Below are 9774 nucleotides of genomic sequence, written 5' to 3' on the forward strand. Positions count from 1 at the left end.
AAGGACTTGTGCCAAATATACTGGGCCCTTCATCTGCACAGTTTTCTCCTCTTTGATAGTGTATTCCATGAAGCTGTCTTGTTCTCCCTAAACTCTCACCTTCACCTCCTCAATTCAAGGAGTTTTCCAGATTCCGCCTCAATTCCTTTTCTCTGTGCAGTGACTTGGAAAATCTCTTAAGAAAGTAAGTTTGTTTGCCTTTTTTCAGGGATCACTGTTCTTCATTGATCCAACATTTTGAAAACCTTTTTTTCCCCATATATTTTGTCTGCCTTTGGTTTTGGTTAATACAAGAGGGAAAACACAGTCCCTATGACTCCATAATGACTGTAAGCAGAAGTCCCAAGCAGGAATTTATAAATGTGGAGATTTTTCAATGGAGGTAAGACAATAAGAGATATATCCAAGTGGGTGTGATTTTATGAATGGGAAATATTGTCACCCAGGTTTCTTAGAGACAAGTATGAATCTGTGTCTATAAATGGCAAACTTGTACCTATTAAGTGCTCATCATTGTGGGATATATTGACAATTATTTAAGGAATGGGAAATGTGTCAATGTGAGCTACCAATGTAAAATATTCCAGAAGTTGGAAATGTATGACTATGCTAACCTGGGATTGTCAATGTAAACTATTTCAATGGGCAGGTATTTGTGAATTTGATTGGTAAATTAGGTTGTCAATAAGAGATATGCCTACTGGTGAGTATTTTTAAAGGAGCCCTGTTGGCACAGTGGCTAAACACTTGGTTGCTAACCAAAAGGTTGTACCACAACCTTTGTTTGTACCACAATCCATGGAAGAAAGATGTGGCAATCTGCTTCTATAAACACCACCCTATAAGTTGTAATGGACTCAACAATGGGGGTAATATGATTGTTGTTGTTAAGTGTCATCAAGTTGGTACCAACTCATTGCGACCCTGTATAGGGTTTGAACTGCCGACCTTGCTTATCTTCCAGCGCCATACCACGACTCTGGGTCATGGGATGGGGCATATTTAGAAACAGATTTATCATTTGTGATCATCAATGGTATGATGCCTTGATGGGGAGGGTATTTATATAAATCTTGGTCAATTTGGGGCTCACTGGACTGCTAACCATAAGGGCAGTGGTTCAGACCCACTAGCTGCTCCTCAGAAACCCTATAAAGAGTTGTTATGAGTCAAAATTAAGTCAATAACACTTAGCAACAACTACAATTTACACAAGGGAAGATTTTTCAACAGAGTTGTCAATAAGAAATATGCTAATGGTGTAGCACTGTAGGATAAGCCCTGGACCACAAGGTTGTTTGAACTGCAAGGTCGGTGGTTCAAACTCAACAGCTACTCCTCAGAAACCCTATGTAGAGCCACTGTAAGTTGGAACCAACTCGACAGAACTTAACAACAACAACAACAATGGGTGTTTATGAACAAAAATTTCAGTGGGAGATATCTATGGATGATATGTGATTGGTGTTTATTTCTAAGTAGGGAGATTTCTCAATGAATGGGGATATTTTCATGGTTCTTCTTATTATTATTTATATTTGTGGTGGAAATATATATTGCAAAGCATCTGCTATAAAGGTCCCTGGTTGATGCAAAATCTGCACTCAACTGGTAACCAAAAATTTGGAAGTTTGAACTCATACAATGGCAATGTGGAAGAACCGACCTGGCGATTGGCTTCCATAAAGATCACCACCAACTCTATTCTGTAGCCACTGTGGTTTCTCCAAATGAACACATAAATTGAAAAATGAACAATTCAACAAAATATATGCCATGAATAATTTCTATATCTAGAATTCTGTAGCTTTGATTATCTATTTTTCAAGTTACACAACCATTTTTATTATCCCTATCCAAATCATTCCGCCACCAACCACGCAAACTCAATAACAATTAATAAAAAATTTTCCCTATTCAACACCCTTCCTCCCATCTCTGGTTTGTTGTTGTTAAGTGCCGTCGAGTCATTTCTGACCCATAGCGACCCTGTATAGGGTTTCCAAGGAGCAGCTGGTGAGCTTGAACCACTGGCCTTGAAGTTCAAAAAGCTTTGCAGTCTGATGCATTAGCCCGCAGTGCCCCACCAGGACACCTCCCTTCCCTGGTAACCACTGAAAATTTTTGGTTCTGGTATATTTACTTATTTCATATAAGTGAGATCATAGAGTAAACAGAATTGTACAAATGATCACCCTAGTCCCTCACTTTTATATAAAATCCTCCTCTTGACTATTGGTGGAACCTGTAAATATGTAAATATGATGAGCTATTACCCTGGGATTATATTACATTATATAGCAAAAGGAATCTTGCAGACGCAATTAAGTTTACTAATCAGTTGACTTTTAGATAGGAAGATTATCTGGGTGGGCTTATTCTAATTAAGGAGCCCTGGTGGTATATTGGGCTGCTAACTGCAAGTTCAGTGGTTCAAACGCACCAGCTGCTCTGTGGAGAAAAATGAGGTTGTCTGCTCCCATAAAGATTTACAGTCTCAGAACCTTAAAGAAGTTCTACTCTGCTCTATAGGGTTGCTGTAAGTCTGAATCGACTTGATGGCAGTGTTTTTTTTGTTGTTGTTGTTTTTAATATGCTAAGCGTTTTTACATTCATTGTTCACATGATTGTCTTAGCAAAAGTAGATTTGGGGTGGGGAATATAATTCCCATTTTACAGATAGCCTAAAGTTCCAGAGCTACAGTGGTACAATACAGAGCCATTTCTAGGATGTGAGGGAGAGAGAGGGAAGCAGGGAGTCCTCATCTTCTCCTTAAATTGGGGAAATTGCTTTAATGTCTGCAGCTCAATTTGGGAGCCTCTCACTGCTAGGAAACAAAATCCAGCTGGTTCCTATACTGCCTCACAAGACAACTTGTATGATTTGCAGAACTGAGGATACAAAAATGCACCATGCTTGGTAGAGGTTCAGGGGAAAAGAAGAAGACCCTCAGTGAAAGTGACACAGTGGATATAACAATGGCTCAAACACAGTAAGGACTGTGCAGATGACGCAGGACTGGGCAATGTTGTTGTTGGAGGGGGTGTGTGTCACGGTGACTATGAGTCAGAACCTATTCGATGGTACCTAATTGGAAGGCACAAAAAATTAAGGGTCAAAATTCTCCAGAGTTCCAACTCATCCTTATAGGTTATGAGACCACTTGGGGGCTGATTTGTAAATTAAGGTAAAATGACACTTCTCTAGCAGAGTTGTGAGGTTAACTAAGATAAGAAAGATTTGGTTTTTATTTAATCAAAACAGTCCTTTAGAATAGTGCTTTCTTTTTCTCATTTCTAATTAATTTGTAAAAAGTAAAAAGTCAGAAGAGATTCACAGCATGAGAAGGAGTTGATGCAGCCTAGCTGGCTTTGAGGAGCCCTGGTGGTACTATGAGCTAAGCCTTGGGCTGCTGACAGCAAGGAAGGTGGTTCAAGCCCATTAGCCACTCTACAGGAAGATGAGGCTTTTTGCTCTCGTAAAGATTTACAGCCACTTCAACCTTATGTCCACTTGGTACCGACTTGATGGCACCTAACGAACCTTACACAGCGTCACTATGAGTTTGAATCGACTTGATGGCATGCAGCAGCTGCAGCAGGCTTTGATGATCCCTGGTGGCACTGTGGGCTCAGCATTGGGTTGCTAACCACAAGGTTGGAGGTTCAAACCCACCAGCCACTCTGCAAGAGAAAGCTGAAGCTGTCTGCTCCCCAAGCTCAGAAACCCCATGGAGCAGTTCTACTCTGTCCTATAGAACTGCTAGGAGTCAGAACAGACATGACAGTAGTAGGTAGGGTGGGTAGTGGCTTCAAAAATGAAGAGGAGACATTCTGGTGTGGCTCTGTGGGATAATGCACTGGACCACAAAGTCAGTTTGAGCCACAAGGTCGGTGGTTCAAATTTACCAGCCACTCCTTGGAAATCCTATACAGAGTCACTATGAGTTGGAACCGACTAGACAGCACTTAACAGCCACAATATGTGGGGAGGACTACAGCTTACCTCTAGGACAAGGGAGCAGTCACTGGATGACATCCAGCAAGGAAACAGGGACCTCAGTTCTAGACTCAGAAGGAATTGAATTCTGCCAACAACTCAAACAAGATTGGAAGCAGGTTCTTCCCCAGAGCCTTCAGAGAAGAGTTCAATATCGCCAACATTGTATGATACGCTTAAGAGACAACCCTGTTAAGTGTATCGTGCAATGATAGGTAGAAAACCTACCTAACTGTAAAATACTAGATGGGTGCTCTTTGTGGTCACTTATTATACTGTAATAACAAATTAATACAGTAGTATTTGTCAGTGGGTTATTTGTGAAAGAGGAAATTTGTTACAGTAAAGAAAGAAGACTTTTCAAAGGAATTATTTATCAAGGGCTTGATGGTTCAAGGACTTAGTGGTTTTTCATCTGTAGTCTTGACAATAATACAGATTTATAAACATGCAATTTGTTCACAATGAGTACTTCAGAATGGGAATGATTTATCCTTAGAAGTCTTTGAAAATGTTGGCACTTGTCAGTGAGCATGGAATTTCATACTAGAAAACATTGTATGTCTAAGCATCATAAGAACAAAAGCATAACAAATGAATATAGTAAGTACTTGTATGATCTTTGGGAGAGATTATTAGTTAAATGAAGGGCTGCATGTTAAGTGCTGTTGAGTCAGTTCCAACCCATAGCAACCTGTACAGGGTTTCCAAGGAGAGGCTGGTGAACTTGAACCGCCTACCTTGCGGTTTAAACCAACTTTGCAGTTCAGCACATTAACCCACAGCACCACATCAATAAATACTACAAACATTATACATTTATTTTCAGTTGTATAAATTATCATGCCTTATATGAAACATTTACAATATTGCAAAGTATTACTGATAAATTTATCATGAATAAATACAATTTTTAAATATAATTAAATTATATTTACATTACTGAAGTCCTGGTGTGGCACTGTAGAATAAGTATGGGACAATAAACCACAAAGTTGGTGGTTCAAAAGCACCAGCTGCTTCTCAGAAACTCTATACAGGGTCACTATGAGTCAGAACAGACTCAACAGTACTTAGCAATAACATAGAGAGTTGATTATGTGCCTAACACTGTTCTAAGTACTTTACACATAGGGCTTCATTTAATATTCACGTTGTTTCTATGAGTTAGTTATTATTCTTATCCCCATTTTACAGATGCAGAAACTAAGGCAAAGCAGTTAATTTGATTTCCCAAGGAAAGACAGCTAGCACATGGAAGGGACAGGGTGTTTCCTGCTAATATTTTAAGCAGGCATTATTTTTTTCTTTACAAAATTACAAAGACTCACATTTTTAAAATACTGACATAGCTCAAATCTTATTTTTTAATTGTTTATAGACTTTGAGATGTAATTCATATTTTAAAAATTCTCTCATTAATATCTTTGTTGTTAATGTTCAATAGACTTCTGTGAACCCAGGTGAAGACCTGGTTGGCCAGCAGTGTGGCAAGACCTGGAGACTCTTGGGCCCAGAGTCAGTGACATAGCCACAGAGGACTAGAGTGGAGAGTGAAGTGTCTAGCAGATAAGAAGAGAGGGCGTATGCACAAGAACACCCACTCTTGCAGATAATACCCACTTGACCTGGCTTCAATGACTGGATGATCAGAGCTCAACCAGAAGGAGAAAGAAGAGGGAAAAAAAGCATAATCTGATACAATTTGATGAACTTGACCTACACCTATGCTCAAAAGAGGGAACAAACCCTTACAGCAAGGATCATTCCCAGCCCCTCCATACACAGAGTGAACAGGGATGGGCAACTTAGACATTGGCTACCCAAAATGGGGGGTGGGAGGCTACAAAGGCAAGAAGTAACTGGCTTACAAGCTTTCAAGAGGGAACCTAGATTCAGAGGGCATGGAGGAAGGTAGAATCTCCACTGAGTAGTATACAATCTGCTAGGCGGGGCTGATGAAATGCGGATGGATCTCTTGTGATACAATAGTGAATAATTGTTATCAGGACTGCTTGTGAAGGTTGGAATTGTAAAGGTAGATGTTTTATAGCAAGGAGGGGAGTGATTAACTTTTCAGCCTAGGAGAGAAGGTCCCTGGGACCATCAAGGAAGAAGAACGGAGAACGGGACCCTACCCAGAGAAGCAGTGATGCCTGAGATGGAGGCAGACACGATGACGTGGAGAGATGGAGCTGTTGGGGACTTTAGACACAGAGAGGGAGAGGGGCTGTGTGCTGATGACCAGGGGGCAGGCTTGTAGTGTATACCCTTTGGTTGGTTGATGATACATGGAGGGGATTATAACCATAGCAATGAAATGATATACGATAGGATGAATGTAAAACTAATGTTCTCCCATGTAAACTATCACATAGTTTAAAATAATTCACAATAAAACATTAAAAAAAACACCTACTGGGTACTAGAAGAAATAAAAGATGAATAATGAAACAATTTTAAAAATGTGTGAAGAACAATACGGCCAATCCTAGTTGGTTTGAAATAAAATGTGATGTTGCTGGGGAAAAAAAAAAAAAAAAAAAATATATATATATATATATTTGTTGTTGTTATTAAGTCCTATCAAGTTGATTCCAACCCATAGTGATCTGGTATAGGGTTTCAAAGGAACAGGCTGGTAAGTTTAAACCATCAACCTTGTGGTTCAGACCGACTTTGCAGTCCAGCACATTAAACCATAAGGAGCTCTGGTAGCGTAGTGGTTACAAATCGGGCTGTGAACCGCAAAGTCAGCAGTTCGAAACTACCAGCTGTTCCGCGGGCGACAGATGCTCCCGTACAGATTTATAGCTTCAGAAACCCTGTACAGGGTTGCTATGAGTCAGAACCAACTCCACGGCACATAACAATAACAACAACACCAGGACTCCCATTAGTATATAGTGAAATTAATAGGTTCAGGATTGTACAACCATTGCCATAATGAAATTGTAGAATATTTTCTTCCCTCCAAAAAAGAAAGCCCATAATTATTAGCTGTCATTCTCTATGCCTTCGACGTCTCTTCACCCCTCAAATCTAGACTAACACTAATCTACTTTTAGTCTCTATAGTTTTTCCTATTCTGAACATTTCATATACATGGAATTATACAATATGTCTTTTGTAGCTATCTCCTTTCATTTAACATGTTTTTGAAGTTCATCCATTAGTGTTTTTAGGTGCCGCCTAGTTGGTTCTGACCATACACTGCCAGATCCTGTGCCATCCTCACACTTGAGCCCATTGTTGTTGCCACTATGCCAATTCATCTCTTTGGGGGGTCTTCTTTTTTGCTGGCCCTCCACTTTACCAAGCGTGATATCCTTCTACAGGAGCTAGTCCTCCTGATAACATATCTAAAATAGGATAGATGAAATCTCTCCATCCTGGCTTCTAGGGAGCATTCTGGTTGTACTTCTTCTACCACAGATTTGTTTGTTCTTCTGGAATTTTTAATATTCTTTTCCAACACCTTAACTCAAATGAATCAAGTCTTCTACAGTCTTACTTATTCATTTTCCAACTTCCACATGCACATGAGGCTATTGAAAATACCATAGCTTGGCTCAGGCACACCTTAGTCTTCAAACTGACATCTGAACCCTAAAGATGTCTTGTGCAGCAGATCTGCATAATGTAATGCGTCCCTTGATTTCTTGACTGCTGCTTCCATGAGTGTTGATAGTGGATCCAAGCTAGATGAAGTTTTTGAGAACCTCAATCTTTTCTCCATTTATCATGATGTTATTTATTGGTCCAGTTGTGAAGATTTTTTTTCTTTATATTGAAATCAATCCATATTGAAAGTTGTAGTCTTTGATCTTCATCAGTAAGTATTTTAATTTCTCTTCGCTTTTAGCAAGCAAGGTTGTATCATTTGCATATCACAGATTATTAATAAGTCTTCCTCCAGTCCTGATGCCATGATCTTCTTCATGTAATCCATCTTCTCAGATTATTAGTTCAATATACAGGTTGAAAAAGTATGGTGAAAGAATACAACCCTGGAACACACCTTTCCTGATTTTAAACCATTCAGCATCCCATGTTCTGTTCAATTGATTGCCTCTTGGTCTATGTACAGGTCCCTCATGAACACAATTAAGTATTCTGGAATACCCATCCTTCACAATGTTATCCATAGCTTGTGGTGATCCACACAGTGAAAAGCCTTTACATAGTTAATAAAACACAGGTATCTTTCTGGTATTCTCTGCTTTCAGTCAAGATCCATCTAATGTCAGCAGTGCTATCCCTTGTTCCACATCCTCACCTGTTTGGTTTGGAGTGCTCTCTAGCAGTTCCCTGTCAATATACTATAGCAGCTGTTTTTGAATTATCTTCAGCAAAATTTCACTTACATGTGATATTTATGATATTGTTCAATGACTTCCACATTCCATTTGGTCACCTCTCTTTGGAATAGGCAAAAATAATGGAATTTCTTCCAATCAGTTGGCCCCTGGCCAACTATCTTCCAAATTTCTTGACTAAATTCATGGATAATTGTAATTAACAGATAATGGAATTTTTCCATGAATTTTTTGAAGCCCTGCACCCTGACCACCCCCCTAACACACACACACACACACACACGCACACACACAGGGACTTCAAAAAGATCATAGAAAATTCCGTGAGGCAGTGGCAACGGCGGCGGTGAGAGGATGAACAAGTTTGAGGCCTTGAAAGATGGTGACAGTGGGGTCCATGATCAGAATGAACAAAACAGCTCACAGAAAATGGTGTGAAGGGAAAACGGAACGAGACAAGAGTCAGAGCCAGCAGAGCACCCCCTGCAGTACAAGTGCACGTTTGGGTACTCCAGGGGGACCCCCGGCAGGCCCACCAACTCACTGAGCTACAAGCAGAATATCAAACAGTGGGACCTTTGCCTCTGTGGAGAAATTCTGGAGGTTTTACAGCCACACAGTATGTTCCGGGGACCTAACAGGCCACAGTGCTTCCATCTCTTCAAAGAAGGAATTAAACCCACATGGAAGGGCGATGCAAATAAAAATGGTTGTTCAAAATTATAAAAAATGCAGGGCTTATTTGTCAGAAAGATATTGGCGGAACCTGAGACTATGTAGGGCCCCCCTTTAGGTCTGGAAGAGAACTTCACCTCATTCCCAATTTTCAGCCAGCCAGTAGATAGGTATATAGTAGGGGCAACACTAGTAAGGTATATCAACCATTCAAGATAAAAAGGGTAGCATTTATCTAAGGACAAAGTTCAGAAAGGTTGGGAAGAAGATTGCAATGGAAAAGCGAACCACAGGAAGAACGTGAAATAACCATTGTTACATGGAGGGGATTGCAATCATTGATGAAACGAAGTGTATGATTTGTTGAATGGAAAACTGAAGATCTGCTCTGTAAACCTTCACTCAGTTCACAATAAAAGATAAATAAAATAAAAACGGCGGCAAGTGGGTTATTTGGCTATGGAAAGGCTTGGCATCTGGTTGCTGGGAGAACCTCATCCTGGCCATGCTGGGGAGCAGTTCGTGGTTGGAGAGCAGATCTGTGGGGCCATGGTCTCTGTCCAGTTTCAGGAGGACACTATTTCAATCTGGAACAAGACTGCCAGCGACTAAGCAACCACAGCCCAAATTCATGATATGCTTTGGCACATGCTTAACCTCCTTCCCAACACCATTATGGAATACAAAACCCACACCGACAGCATCAAAATGCCAGGCAGGCTGGGCTCCCAAAGTCCCCTTTTTCCAAAGCTCTGGAAGATGCGGGTGAATGTGCCATAA

At 40.3% G+C, this 9774-nt stretch overlaps 1 pseudogene; it reads left to right on the top strand.

The window, feature by feature from the left end:
* Positions 1-323: 323 nt before the first annotated feature.
* LOC102834048 lies at positions 324-9774 on the top strand (annotated as a pseudogene).

This window comes from Chrysochloris asiatica, unplaced genomic scaffold (genome assembly GCF_000296735.1).
Source record: "Chrysochloris asiatica unplaced genomic scaffold, ChrAsi1.0 scaffold00062, whole genome shotgun sequence".
NCBI lineage: Eukaryota > Metazoa > Chordata > Mammalia > Afrosoricida > Chrysochloridae > Chrysochloris > Chrysochloris asiatica.